Source organism: Elephantulus edwardii, unplaced genomic scaffold, assembly GCF_000299155.1.
Source record: "Elephantulus edwardii isolate Elephantulus edwardi_28Jun2011 unplaced genomic scaffold, EleEdw1.0 scaffold00348, whole genome shotgun sequence".
Taxonomy (NCBI): domain Eukaryota; kingdom Metazoa; phylum Chordata; class Mammalia; order Macroscelidea; family Macroscelididae; genus Elephantulus; species Elephantulus edwardii.
Genome location: NW_006400098.1, coordinates 1,032,027 through 1,044,901, shown reverse-complemented (window position 1 = coordinate 1,044,901; position 12,875 = coordinate 1,032,027).

Below are 12,875 nucleotides of genomic sequence, written 5' to 3'. Positions count from 1 at the left end.
GGAAGAGGGGGTGTTTAAACGGACGCTGGGGCGCGCTCCTACCAATAGGAACGCGCGTTCGTGCGTTTGTGGGCCCAAGCCCGCCAATCGCTGACGGAAAACTTGCAAGGGGCGGGGACGAGTGGAGAAAGACCAATGGGGTCCCAGATGTGAGACAGGACGCGCCTCTGCCAGCCAATGAGCTAAGCTCACTGTCCCCCGTGCTAATATGATCTAGGCGAGGGCGAGGGTCCCCCCTGCCTTCACAGCAAGGGGCGGGTGGGCGCCTGAAATCGATCTCTGTTCTTGTGGGGCGCCATTTTGAGTTTGATAGAAACCTGTGAGCCAAGTTTGATAAAAAACTAACAAGAATGGGCTCGAGGAGGGGCCTTGGACTTCGAACTGTTACAGGCCTCCCTTAAGATCCCAGCTCCCCACCCCCGTTCTCATAGGTGGGAAACAGGCGCCAGGACCTCGCATGGAGCCGAGGAAAGGATTCAGGAGTCCGTGGCCCCCTGCATCCACTGTGGCCCATCAGAGCCCCACACTGGCTGCAGGGCACCATCTAGTTCTCCAGTCCCAGGGCCTTAGATGGTCACGTGATGTGCGCTGTCACATGACGTGCACGTGGGTCCCAGGCCTCTGATGAAGGGTTCCCTTGTGTCTCGACTTTGCACCTCTATGCTCCAGGCGAGGGGACATCAACAGTTGTGGCTCAGATGGCTTCTTGCAGGCTCTTTAGGTCCCCGCACCCCGAGTAGGGAGTGGACGTACTGTGTAGGGACTGGCCCAGCTGGCCTTGGTGTCCCCCTGGGCCCCCAACCCTGAAACTCCGCCTTGGGCGAGTCATTAGGTGTGTGGGTGTGACTCTGCCTGGGACTGGCCATCGGATGGGCCCTTTCCCCAGGTCTCTCTTGCCCTCTGGGGAAGGAAGGGGCACACAGTTGGCTGCCAAGGGGGAGCCCCCTCTTCAAGTCCTTGGTGTTACTGAAATGCGCACAAAATTGCATGAGCACTGTAGTTACCGGGGTACACCCTCCTCGCCATCAGATTCTATAGTCACCAGGAGAAAAGGAGGCCCACAAGCTGGAGCTGGCCTCATCTGGATGTGGGGGCGGCAGGTAGCTCACAGGGCTTAGTGGGAGAGGGTTGTCCTGTCGACCAAAAGGCACATGGTTTGAATCCACGAGTGGCTCCTTTACAGAAAGCTGGGCAGGCTTCGCTCATGTGATTTAGAGCCTCTGGGAATTGATGGAAGGGGTTAAGGTGTCCAGGTCTCAAAGCCAAAGGGAGGTGCAGAGAAAGCCAATATAATATAAATATATAAATACCCAATTGTGTTTGTTTTTTGTTTTTTTTTTGGGGGGGGGGTGTCTGCGCGCTTGCGCGTGTGCACACACCATCAAATCAGATCTGATTGGTAGAGGAAGAGATTGTTCCTCCTTCTCCAGCAGAGCATCTGGTGGATTAGAACCATGTGCCTCTGTGATTACAGTGGCAGCTTCTTGCCACTAGGCCACCAGAGCTTCTTCCAACTGTGGTGTTTTGTTTTGTTTTTTTAAATTATTTTTGTGTGAGTGTACCGTCAAATCAGATCTGACTGGTACAGGAGGAGATTGTCCCTCCTTCTCCAGCAGAGCATCTGGTGGGTTAGAACCATGCGCCTCTGTGATTACAGTGGCAGCTTCTTGCCACTAGGCCACCAGAGCTCCCTCCAACTGTGTTTTAAAACACCTTTTTTTAAGAGATTCTTTTCTAAACTTTATTGTGATTTGAATGAAAGTCAACAGTCCAGACACGATGCTCTTTCTCAGCCCTTCCTGACTGCCGGATAGCCCCTCTGGCAAATGCTGCCCTTTGGCCTCCTGTAGATGGTAGCTGTTAAGAGGGCACGCCTCTGTGATGTTGTTGATGGCCTTCCGGGTCTGTAAACGGTGGACTTTCCTCAGTTTGTCACACTGTGGTGATGTCCGTATTGATATGGGGCTGGAAGCTTTGGCACTGCTGGAGAGGACGGCTGAGTCAGGACCAAGCCGAGAGCTGGCCCCCAGCGGGTTTTTATAGGCATGGGAGAAGACCACTTGTCTTTCTCCTGTGGAGATGCTGGTGGGTTAGAACCGTGTGCCTTGGGTTGACACAACTCCTTAGCAGTGGGCCACCACAGCTCCCTCCCTACTCGGACACCACCAGGGTCATGAATGCGGGACAGGTTTCAGCAGAGCTTCCAGACTTAAGATGTGGAAGGAGAAATGGCCACTGGCTTCAGAAATAATGGGCCTTTGAAAGCCTTGTGAACAGCAGCAGAACGCTGTCTGATAAAGCCAGGAGATGAGGTCCTCTGGGAGGAAAGTACTCAGCCCGGCCGGAGAAACGCTAGAGCCCTCAAATGCACGTTAAAGACTGTGATGCAGTAAAGCTTCCACCCGAGGAGGGACCTTCATTTGCTGATGTTGCAAGACCCAAAATGAGAAGGAGCTGCAGACACCCATTAATAACTGGAACATGCAAACTATGAGGTGTGAACCTAAGAAAACTGGAAGTTGCCAAGAGTGAAATGAAACACATCCTAGGCACTAGTGAACTGAACTGACTGGGTATTGGTCATTTTGAACAGACAGTTATATGGTCCAGTGTGTTCACAAGACCCTCAGCCAGGTGGACAAACACAGCGATGACAGCCATGGGGCTCCAGAGTGTGAGAGACTGCGAGGTTGGCACAGGCCAGGCCAGGGTGCAGAGCTGTTGTTTATAGGGTCGCTATGAGTCATAGTTGACTCAACTTTTAACCACATGCCCAGAAGGACAAATTGAAGATGAGTAGTGTCACATTCAGTGACAGAAAGGCCCTTTTGGCAGTTTTTCTCTGGTCTGTCTCTCTCTCTCTCTCTAGACCAAGGAATCCCGCCTGGGACCCCCTTAATAAAGCTTCTTTAGCTTGCAAAAGAAAAAAAAAGGCCCTTTTAAGATCTATCTTGAAGTATAATTCTGTCAGTGATGGGGTAATATCCAGGCATATACAAGGAATACCTGTTAATAGAACGATTACTCAGATTTATGCACCAACCACTAAAGTCAAAGGTTAAGAAACAGGATTTCTACGATCTCCTGCAGTCGGAAATTGACCAAACACACAAACAGGATGCATGAATATTGCCTGGTGACCGGAACGCAAAGTCATGAACAAAGAAGGGCCAGCGATGAGAAAGAGGAAGCAATGTATCCAGAGATCACGTGATAGAATTTTGTACAACCACTGGCACAGTCATTGCCAAACAGTGAATTTGGGTGTTTGGTGTTGGTGTGACCTCCCCATGCTCTTTCTTGTCCTGCTACAACGACATCTGGGGAGCTCTGGTGGCCTAGTGGTACGGAGCTGCGTTACCAACAAAGCACGCAGTTTGAAGCCCCCAGCTGCTCTGCAGGAGAAAGATGGGCACTCTCCTCCTGTCTCTGAAAACTCGCTGGAGGATCAGCTATGAGTTGGTCCCTTGAGCTAAGAGGGACCTTGGAGAGGGACATTATGCTTGGAAGGGTGGAGGGACAGCATAAGAGAGGAAGACCCTCGGTGAGATGGATTGATTCAGTGACTTGGTAAGGAGGGTGGCTGTCTGAGACAGTAAGGTTGGCTCAGGATAGAGCAGAGTTCAGTACAACAATGACAACATAACATGACAGAAATGTTTGAGACAATGGCTACTCTGTTAATCTGAGTCCCAGACAGATTGTCCAGGACCCCAGAGCAACGGTGTTGACAAAGGAAAGGCTTTAGTCAAATGTTACGGATTGAAGTGCATCCTCCCTAAATCCATGCCGTCCATCCTGGTATAAACCTCACGGCTGCCACGCCCATGCCCATTTCCAGCAAGCCTCCATCAGGTTTCTGAGGCTGCCCATCCTTCCGGGAGGAGTCCACCCGTCTTTCTACCACTAAGCTCCTGGTGGATTCATTACCGGTGGTCATAGCCCTTCTTGGGAACAAGGTCTTCTGTGCACGTTAGAGAGGCAGCACTTGTGTCCCTGCCCCCTCGCTGCTCCTGATTCGGGCTCATGGTGACCCTCCACCCGGTGTCCTAGGCTCCATCTTTGACACACACAAACTGATGGCCTTTCTCCCTCAGAATCGCTGCTGGGTTCCAACTGCTGACCTTCAGTTAGCAGCTAGCAGCCCAACACGGGACACGATAGCACCAGGGGGTCTTCAGGCAATCTTTTTTGATCCAGAAAAGGGCAGCAAGACTGAACAAGGAAGAAGACAAGCGGAGATGGGGTAAGTAAATGTGTGTGTGTACACACACATATCTCCAAAGAAGTAAGAAACAGGAGTTAAAAGGAAATAGGGGCGAGCTCTGGTGGCCTAGTGGCAAGAAGCTGCAACTACAGTCTCAGAGGTGCACGGTTCAAATCCACCAGATGCTCTGCTGGAGGAGAAACAATCTCCTCCTGTACCAGTCAGATCGGATTTGACGGTACACACAGAAAATAATGAAATAAAAGAAATTTAAAAAAAAAGGAAATAGGACCCTCTAAGAGAGCTGAGAAGAAGAAAAAAAGAGCGAGCGAGGGAGAGGCAGGAAGAGAAAGCTGCCTTTTTAAAATTTTTTTAAAATTTTATTTCATTATTTTTGTGTGTACCGTCAAATCAGATCCGACTGATACAGGAGGAGAGTGTTCCTCCTTCTCCAGCAGAGCATCTGGTGGATTCAAACCGTGCACCTCTGAGATTGCAGTGCAGCTTCTCGCCACTAGGCCACCAGAGCTTGCCTTTTTTTTTATTTTTTAAAAATAATTTTAGAGGGAGCTCTGGTGGCCTAGTGGCAAGAAGCTGCCCTGTAATCCCAGAGGTGAGCGGTTCAAATCCACCAGATGCTCTGCTGGAGAAGGACGGGTAATCTCCTCCTGTGCCATTTGATGGCACACACACACAAAGTAATTAAAAATAATTTAAATAAAGCCTTCTTCTTCGAGTTGGCTCTCTAGACTTCTACCCTCCAAAACAGTGAGACTAAGGAGCAATGATATCAGTTGGAAGACTAAGGTGCATCCGATTCAGGCCATGGTCTTTTTGATCACTTGCGATGCATCTGAAAGCTGGACAATGAATAAGGATGACAGAAGAATTGATGCCTTTGAGCTGTGGCGTTGGAGAATACTGAATATCCCATGGACGGCCAAGAGAACAAATACGTCTTGGAGAAAAGGCAGTCAGAGTGCTCCCTTGGGAGACAAAAATGATAAAGCTTCTTCTCATCTACTTTGGGCATGTTGTTAGGAGAGGATATTACTTGGAAAGGTCCATGAAAGAGCTGGATGGACTACAGCATGGGGCTCAAGAATGTCAGGATGAGGAGGAAGGGACAGAATAAGACACACTTCAGACCTGTTTTTCATAAGATCACACCTAACAACAACAGACAGAAAATCAACTTAATTAACGTCATCCATTTGTGATACGTCCAGTACAGCAGCACCAGGGAACTAAGAGGGAACTCTGGTGGCCTAGTGTTGGGAATTGTGCTGCGAACCCAAAGATGAGTGGTTCAAATCCATGAGCTGCTCCACCGAATCAAGACAATCTCCTTTTATGAAAACCCAAAATCCCTGTAAATGTTCATTAAAACGAATAAAATTTAATAATAATAATAAAAAGAACAAAAAGGCAACTTCTGCACAAAACCAGGAATAAGAAGGCAGGAATGAATAGAGAAACTAAATGAACATAAATAGGTAACACAAGAAGGAAATAGGGACAATAGTGACATATTGCTGGTCTTGTCATAAAAAAATTGGGAAACAATTTTTCTATGTAAATTTTCACCCAAGACACAATAAAATATTTTCTTTCTGGATTAAAAAAAAAAAGACAATCTCCTTTTGTGTGACTTCAAGCTTCTGAAACCCGCTGGAAGGTCAGCTCTGAGTCAATTCCAAGTGTGATGTTTTTTGAAAGAACATCAAGTCACAACAGACATGAAGCATGAGTGGGGAATGAACCACTGTTGCTTTACCTGAAATTTGGGGCTTACTTTTGTTCGCAGCTTGCCGTCAGACACACTGTGGGCATGTTGCAAGGAGGAACTGGTCCTTAGAGAGGGACATTATGCTTGGGAGGGTGGAGGCAGAGTGTAAGAGAGGAAGACCCTCGATGAGATGGATTGATTCAGTGACAGGGGTAAGGGGGGTGGCTGTGTCAGAGACAATAAGGTTGGCTCAGGATAGAGCAGGGTTCAGAGATGCTGTACACAGGGCTGCGATGAGTCGGGGTGACAACAACAAATTGTGGTCCATTTTGAGTAATAAAGGTTATCTTAGAAGCACGGAAGGGGGTGACTGTGGGTGTCATACTCCTTTGTCTTTTACCCTTTTGGATTTTTGTGTCAGTGAATGTATTACCTATTAGTCTCCTACTGTTGCTACAATGGAAAGACCACATAATAGAAATAGGAAGTAGCTTTAAAGAATAGATACTCTCGGGAAGTTTGACAGGCGGCAAGGCCAAAAGCAGAGTGCTCTGGGGCAGGCAGCACTGGGAGAAAGTCCTTGCCTCCTCTTGTGTTCTCGGCACTCCTTGGAGAGCTCCACACATGTCTATCTTCCCCCCAGTTCATGCTTGCTTCCCTCTGTGTCATTAGGTTTAAGATATACCTTTATGGCCCTATGAATGAAACAAAGCAAGCTCTAGTTGCAAACAGGATTATATCCACAGTTATAAAGGTTACATTCTTGTTACGTGCCATTGAGTTGCCTGAGACTCAAAGGTCTGTCCCTCCTGGCCATGTTCCCACTGTATGTGACATGAAGCATTAAAATCCTTGCCTCCAAGGAAAACCTTGGTTTTACCCTCTCCAAGACAGATCTGCTTGTTCTCGCCTTCAATACTTTTCTCCAGCACCACAACTCAAAGGCATCGATTCTTCTTCTATCATCTTTACTCACATCCAGCTCTCTAATGTATAGCCAGTAACTGAGAAAACCACAGCCTGGATCAGGCGCACCTTAGTCTCTAGACTGACATCACTGCTCTTTAGCACTTTGGAGAGGCCCCTGACAGAAGACTTTCCCAATGCAATTCACCTTTTGATTTCCTGATTGCTGGTGCCAAGAGTGTTGATTGTGGAACTGAGCAAGCAGAAATTATTAACAATCTAAATCTCTATCTATTATGGTGCTGCCAGTTGGCCCAGTGTTAAGAATCTTGTTTTCTTGATGTTGAGCTTCAATCCATACTTTCAATCCATAAGATTGCAGTCCTTGACCTTCTACACCAAACACAGCAGATTCTCCTCAGTTTCAGCAAGTGAGGCTGTGTCATCAACTAAAAACAGGTTGTTGATAAATCTTCCTTCAATCCTGATGCCACATTCCTCCTCATAGAACCCAGCATCCTGAATGATCTGTTCTGCATACAGACTGAAAAGGTATGGGGACAGGACACATCCCTGATGCACTCCCTTCCTGATTTTGAACCATGCAGTGTTTCTTTGCTCTGGAAGGTGACATCACAGCAGGGATTTTGTCGTGTCTTGTAGGTACCATCGAGTTGGCTCGAACTCCTCGGGACCAAGGTCCAAATTCTGCCGTGTCCTGTGCCGTCCTTACAATCTCCTCTCTGCTCAAGTCCATTGTCCCAGGTGTCATGTTCATCTATGTCATCAGGGGTCCTCTTCTTTGCTGACCCTCCACCTTTCCTGAGCACTCTTGTAAGGAATGAGCATTCCTGACAACATGTCCCAAGTATCTGAGACTACTTCTCACCATCCCTGCCTCGAAGGCACACACCGATCTTAGGAGGACACAGTCCAAACCGTCTACCTTCTGTATGAGTGTGTTGAAATATACACAACACAACAGACATCACACTTCAGACATTTAAACATGTACAGTCTAGTGGGCCTGGTGACATCCTTCAAATTGTGCCACCTTTCTCGACAATCTTTCCAACCTACTTCACCATCACCAACACAGGCTTGTTCTTCTCTAAGGTTTTCAGATAGCCTTTCAACTTGCTATTGTCTGGGCTAAATAATCTGGCTCAAAGATGACTCCAAGGAATGGTTTCAGTCCAGCGTTTAAAGATTTCCTCAAGCTAATAGTTTCAGGGGGTTAACAGGCCCCAGTAAGTCTAGAAAGTCTGGATTCCATGAGAATCACAAATATCTGTAGCACTTATGTTTAAACAAACAGATAACATTTAAAACAGAAAGTGGCTGCAATCCTAGACGTACATGGTTTGAATCCACCAGACGCTCTGCTGGAAAAGGAGGGGCAATCTCCTCCTGTACCAGGCAGATTGGATTTGACGGCACACACACAGTCATCATCACCATCACCATCATCATCATCATCAACCATCCCCAGAAAGTGGCAGCCATTCCAGACATAACAATTATGCTTTCTTTGCACAGTGTCAAAACAGGAGGAGGACATGGAACACGTGGTCAACTGCCTTGATGAACAGCTGCCTCCTTTTCCATGAGACTAAAAGAAAGAACTACCATTATGAAACATTTTGATCAAAGATCTGTGGAAGAATCAAAAGGGGTTAAGTGCAGAACAGAATTGTAAATCATCATAGAGTCCAGGTTTTCTAGAAATGCCGAGGTTGGACTAACCTCCCACACTATTACCCTAATCTTGAAAACAAAAATATTCTCTGAAATCTTCTTAAAACCTAACAATTGTTGTTACTGTTATTATGTGCCATCAAGTCACCTGCGACTCATAGCGACCCTATGTACAAGAGCACTGTACCCTGCTCTATCCTGTGCCAATATCACTGTCTCCGACACACCCACTCCTATGACCCCAGTCACTGAATCCACCTCATAGAGGGTCTTCCCGGGAGCTCTGGTGGCCTAGTGGCAAGAAGCTGCAACTACAATCCCAGAGGTGCACGGTTCGAATCCACCAGATGCTCTGCTGGGGAAGGAGGGGCAATCTCCTCCTGTACCAGTCAGATCTGATTTGATGGTACACACACACACACAAATAATAGAGGGCCTTCCCCTCCTGCGCTGTCCCTCCACCCTCCCAAGCATGACGTCCCTTTCCAAGGACTGGTTTCTCCTTGCAACATGTCCAACTCTAACCAATTAGTTTTAAAAAGTCCATTTGAGAATATGTTCTTTTAGGAACTGTCTGTATCTGTATGAGACAAATTGACAGAAGCAACTTCAAAGAGAAGAGAGGCTGCCTAGAAAGCTGTGAGCGTGTGTTAATGAGGACAACACGCAGAGGGAAAACGTGGCTATGTGACTCGTGTCATCAGTGCTACGGGTGAAAATACTGGTGAATATGTAGAAACTGGTGAATCAGTGTACGTCCAACAACAATAATAGAGTATTTAAAAAGTGAGGGCAGCACTGACAAAGGAGATTAATCAGAACTGGCTTTGACAAGCACTGTGGCAATTGGACAATTAAAACAGATATCCGGGGGGGAAAAGAACGAACTGGGGAGGAGGGTAGAGAAAACAGTGCAACAATGAATGAATGAAAACCCAAAATCTCTGTAAATGTTCACTAAAACTAATAAGATTTAATAATAATTTAAAAAAAAATGTGAGGGCAGACTTTCCTGCCTGCCCTCCCCATAACAAAAGAGACAGATGGGAGTGTGTTATGGATCGAATTGTGTTCCTTCAAAATATGACTGTAGGGAGCTCTGGTGGTCTACTGGCAAGAAGCTGCACTGCAATCGCAGAGGTATGCAGTTTGAATCCACCAGATGCTCTGCTGGAGAAGGAGGGACCATCTCCTTCTGTATCAGTCAGATCTGATTTGATGGTATACACACACACCAAAAAAAACCCAAAAAACAAAAACAAAAAACAAAACAACCAAAAAACAAAATATGACTGTAAGTCCTACTGTATCTGGGGCTGTAATTCTATTTGGACACTGGATTGTCTCTGTTGTGTAAAGGAGGAAGCTTTAGTGTAAATTGGGTCTTATATCAAGGTGTTTCTTTTCTAGAAGAGCTGATTCCTTTTACTCTAAAAACAGAATTTAGGAGATATAGATTTAAGAACAATAAGAACAATTGTAGGAAAGTGAGTTTTGATGATGGGGTCATATTGAAATTCAAGATCTCTTGACACTCTCTTCCATGGAAAGGTCTTAGCTGCAGTTAAACTAACGGCCCCCATACTGGCCCATGTTAAACAGTCCTAGTGCTGGGTTAAGACTTGGGCTGATAATCGAGAGGCTGATGGTTCGAACTCACGGGCTGCTCTGAGGGAGAATGGTGTAGTCGGCCACCATAAAGATAACATCACCCTTAATCTTACGAGATGTAAGAGAAAAGCAAACAGAAAAGAAGGCCTCTCGGCACCACCCAGAAGGCAGGGCTGGGAATGGAACCCATCAGCTGGACCCTGTGTGGTGAAGCGCCTAGACCCAGGAAAAAGATTGATGCCAAGACACAGATGGACCTTTAAGGCATACCAGGCCTGCAGACGCGCAGACGAGGCAAAGACCTTTCTCCAAAACTGGCAGAGAGAAGCAGCCTCCCTCTGAGGCCGAATCTCGACTGAGACTCACAGCCTCCCGTATTATGAGAAAATAAACTGTGAAAGCCATCCACTTGCAGGATCTCTGTCAGAGCAGAACTTAGACAATAAGGAATCAGTCTCTTTTGAGACAGAAAAAGAGACGATCAAGCATTTTGCCAGCTAGCGAGCAAGCCAGCAGATGGGAGAGATGCCACGCCACGTGATATCCTCTCAAGGAACCAAAGAAGAAAAGTAGAAATGAGTCTCATTCTCCTGCCAGGGAGAGAGATTAACTTTCCACTCTGAGTTTCAGGCAGAGCAAGGATGACAGATTAAAGACCAAGGTGTATGTGTCCAGGATAATCCAGCAAGCAGTCAAATATGATGTATAAGCAATGTCCTGGATTTTTGGAATGATAATAATAGAAAATAGATTTATCACAACCTTATGACATTAGATTTCATAGATGGGACAGTTAAAAATCAGGAAGATTAAAGACTGTATCCTAAATTAAATCCAGTTGATTATGGCTTGTAGTGACCCTACTGGATAGAATAGAAAGGCCACATAGGGTTTCAGAGGCTGTACATCTTTTTTTGTAATAAGTTTTGGTTTTTTTAAATTTTAATGAAAGTTTACAGAGACTTAGAGTTTTCAGTCATTCATTGTTGCACTTTTCTCCCTGCCCACCCCCTCCCCTCAATTCATTCTTCTCCTTGAAAAGTAAAACTCTTTCCAAAACAAAACAAAACAAAACAAACAGACCAAGGTGTACTTGATGTAAGCCAGAGTATCTGCAATTTCTTCTTGTGCATCTGAAAGTTAGACAAATGAATAAAGGAAGATCAAAAGAGGAACCCATCCCTTTCAATTGTGGTGTTTGTGAGGAGGAATCAATCGACTATGGACTGTCAAAAGAACAAACAAGTCGGTCTGGCAGAGAGTGTATTTTCTCAGAGGCAGGGAAGGTCAAACTTGGTCTCACAGACTTTCGTCATGTTCTCAGGAGGGACCAGTCCTTAGAAAAAGACATCATGCTGAGAAAGGTGCAGGGTCAGAGAGAGAGAGAGAGAGAGAGAGAGAGGGAGACCCTCAACAAGATGGATAGACCAGTGACTAGAAAAAATTGGCCTGAACATGGCAGAGATTGTGAGGATGAGGTGCTGGATGTTATGCGCCGTTAAGTTGCCTGCGACTCAGCAACTCTCTGTACAACGGCCCTAAACCCTGCTCTATCCTGTGCCAGTCTTACTTTCTCTGACACATCTGCCCCCATTACAACACTCACTGAGTCAATCCATCTCATCATCAAAGGTCTTCCATTCCTGCGCTGTCCTTCCACCCTCCCAAGCATGACGTCCCTCTCCAAGGATTAGTCCCTCCTTGCAACTTGCCCAAAGTAGGTCAAAGCTTCAGAATCCTTGCCTCCAAGGGACAGTGTGCTTTTATCCTCTCCCAGACAAACCTATTTGTTCTCTTTATTCAGCACTCTTCTCCAGCACCACAGCTCAAAGGCATCAATTCTCCTTCTTTTATGCCTAGTTACTGTCCAGCTCTCTGATGCATAGCAAGTAACTGCAAAGACTATTACCTGGATCAGGCGCACCTTAGCTCCAGACTGACATTATTGCTCTTTAGTACTTTGGAGAGGTCTCTGACAGCAGACTTTCCCAATGCAATTCCTCTTTTGATTTCCTGGCTGTTGGTACCAAGAGTGTTGATTGTGGAGCCAAGCAAACTGAAGCTGTCAACAATCTCAATCTCTTTACCATCTATCATTATGCTGCCAATTCGCCCAACAGTGAGAATCTTTGTTGAGGGAGGTAGCATGGGGTAAAATTTTGATCTACCATCTGCAGTGTTGCTATGAGTTGCAGTTGATTCAACAGCACCTGCCACTAACCAGTACCTGTCACTTGCACAATCTGTTAATTCTGCTGTGTCAAAAACACAGCCTTGGAGCTTCGGCTATTCTTAACCTGTGATGGCGGGGTGGGCTTGTGAACCGCAGAAACAGGCGGCACATGCTTATTTCCATCCCAGTACCTGAAAGCTGTTCATTTTCAAATACAGCTACTCCTCACCAACTACCTCGATATCCGATGTTTCACATTTGTTATTGTCATGTGCCGTCGAATTGTCTTCGACTCATAGTGACCCTATGTACAACAGCCCTAAACCCTGCTGTCTTGTGCCAATCTCACTGTGTCCAAAACATCTACCTCGATTACCCCAATCACTAAATAAATCTACCTCATAGAGGGTCTTCCTCTCCTGCGCTGTCCCTCCACCCTCCCGAGCATGACGTCCTTGTCCAAGAAATGGTCCCTCCTTGAAACATGTCCAAAGTCTGTCAGACGAAGTCTCAGAATCCTTGCCTCCAAGGAGCAGCCTGGTTTAACCCTC